At 59.1% G+C, this 2,500-nt stretch overlaps 1 pseudogene; it reads left to right on the top strand.

Moving 5' to 3' along the window:
* LOC126435110 (large subunit ribosomal RNA) overlaps positions 1-2,500 on the top strand; it is a 7,753-nt pseudogene that overhangs the window by 2,197 nt on the left and 3,056 nt on the right.

A 2,500-nucleotide genomic window follows, 5' to 3' on the forward strand; every position in this document is an offset into this window, starting at 1 on the left:
CCGATCTTCCCCTCGGACCTTGAAAATCCGGGAGAGGGCCACGTGGAGGTGTCGCGCCGGTTCGTACCCATATCCGCAGCAGGTCTCCAAGGTGAAGAGCCTCTAGTCGATAGAATAATGTAGGTAAGGGAAGTCGGCAAATTGGATCCGTAACTTCGGGATAAGGATTGGCTCTGAGGATCGGGGCGTGTCGGGCTTGGTCGGGAAGTGGGTCAGCGCTAACGTGCCGGGCCTGGGCGAGGTGAGTGCCGTAGGGGTGCCGGTAAGTGCGGGCGTTTAGCGCGGGCGTGGTCTGCTCTCGCCGTTGGTTGGCCTCGTGCTGGCCGGCGGTGCAGGATGCGCGCGCCTGCGCGGCGTTCGCGCCCCGGTGCTTCAACCTGCGTGCAGGATCCGAGCTCGGTCCCATGCCTTGGCCTCCCACGGATCTTCCTTGCTGCGAGGCCGCGTCCGCCTTAGCGTGCTCCTCCGGGGGCGCGCGGGTGCGCGGATTCTCTTCGGCCGCCATTCAACGATCAACTCAGAACTGGCACGGACTGGGGGAATCCGACTGTCTAATTAAAACAAAGCATTGCGATGGCCCTAGCGGGTGTTGACGCAATGTGATTTCTGCCCAGTGCTCTGAATGTCAACGTGAAGAAATTCAAGCAAGCGCGGGTAAACGGCGGGAGTAACTATGACTCCCAAAGCCCACCTGATGCGTAATATATGGACCCTCTCGATTCACCCCTCAGCATCCTTGTGATGTCGGGTGGATGATGGTTCAATTAGCCTCTCGGTGGGAAATCCTAGCTCTGGCCTTCAAGTGGCGGGAGTCGTGAGGGTGCTGCGAAAGGTTTCGCGTAGGTGTACCTTTCCAGTATCCCGACCGACAGAGCAGGGTGCTTTTCGGGCTTGGGGGTTACCTCCCCCCCTGCCTTTGTTACAGCTGGTGCAACTAATAGAAGCAAACGTGGTACCAGGCCTCCCGCTGGAGCGCCTGTGCCAGCTGATGAGCCAGCCAACCAGCCAACCGGTGCGGGTCGAGCGCTGCTCCCCGCCATCTGCCCTGATTGTATGCGGTCCTTCTCCACCAAGACCGGACTTGGTGTCCATCGGCGTCGCGCCCATCCGACTGCTGTTAATGCTGAGATCAAGACCGAGAGGAAGAGGGCCAGGTGGTCCCAAGAAGAGCTCCTGCGTTTGGCCCATGCAGAAGCGACTCTTGCCACCCAGGGTTGCAGATTTTTAAACCAGGAACTTGCAAAGGCCTTCCCCGAGCGTACGCTGGAATCAATTAAATGTCAGCGTGGAGCGCAGCCCTACAAAGAGATGGTGGCGAAGTTTGTCACCGAGCTCACTGGCATGGATCGCGGCCTTCAGGGTCCTCCTCCTAGCGAGCCTGCAGTCAGTCATTCTTTGCCACAGTCTCCACCTCGAGGGGAAGATGTTGACCTAGCCATCTGGTCATTTCTAGTAGAACTCCCCCAATCAGACCGCCGATTCCGCTCGCTTGATGATCTCGTGGCTCTGGGTCCCACCACTAGCCGTGAAACAATCCAGGCTATGTTGCTGTCTGTTCTTGATGAAGTAGGCAGCAGGGAGCCAGCCGTCCACCAAGCTGCGAGTGTGCGGACCCAACAGCCCCCAGAGCGGAAGCGTGCACGCAGGAGATGGGAGTATGCGGTGGTCCAGCGTGCTTTCAAGAAGAACGGAGCACGCTGTATCAACGGACTTCTCGATGGCACACTCTTGCATCAGCCACCATCCATCCCAGGGCTGATTGAGTTTTGGACAGACCTCTTCTCTCCACCACGTGTCAGGTCTCGACCTCCACGTGGGGAGGGTCTGTCCGATGAGCTGCTGCCATTCTCGAAGAGGGTGCCCTTCCGTGACCTCTGGGCTCCCATTTCTGCAGAAGAAGCCACCGCTGCTCTCCCACCTCGCAATTCTGCTGCAGGTCCTGACGGCCTCACGCCGACACAACTGCGTCGCCTTCCCCGGGAGGTTCTCCTCAAGATCCTTAATTTCCTCCTCCTTTCCCGTTCCCTTCCTTCCCGACTCCTTCAGGCCAGAACAACCCTGCTGCCCAAGAAGACCGCCGCAGCATCCCCTGCTGACTTTCGTCCGATCACAGTGTGCTCGGTGCTGACCAGAGCCTTTCACAAGGTCCTGGTTGGCCGCCTGATGCGCTACTGTGTGTTGGACGATCGCCAGCGGGCTTTCATCCCTCAGGATGGGATGCTTCACAACACCTTTCTTCTGGATCTGGCGATGACTCAGGCGTGCCGAGCTGCCGGCTCGCTGTACTTGGCATCTCTGGATGTGTCAAAGGCCTTCGACTCGCTTGCCCATGCTGCCCTTGGCCCGGTGCTAAGGGCCCATGGTTTGCCGGTCGAGTTTGTTGACTACATCCAGGGATGCTATGAGGCGGGATCGACGGTTATCTGCGCGGATGGGAAGTCGTCAGGTCTAGTACGGCCTTCGAGGGGTGTTCGGCAGGGTGACCCGCTGTCTCCTATCC

This window comes from Schistocerca serialis, unplaced genomic scaffold, assembly GCF_023864345.2.
Source record: "Schistocerca serialis cubense isolate TAMUIC-IGC-003099 unplaced genomic scaffold, iqSchSeri2.2 HiC_scaffold_1196, whole genome shotgun sequence".
Lineage (NCBI taxonomy): Eukaryota > Metazoa > Arthropoda > Insecta > Orthoptera > Acrididae > Schistocerca > Schistocerca serialis.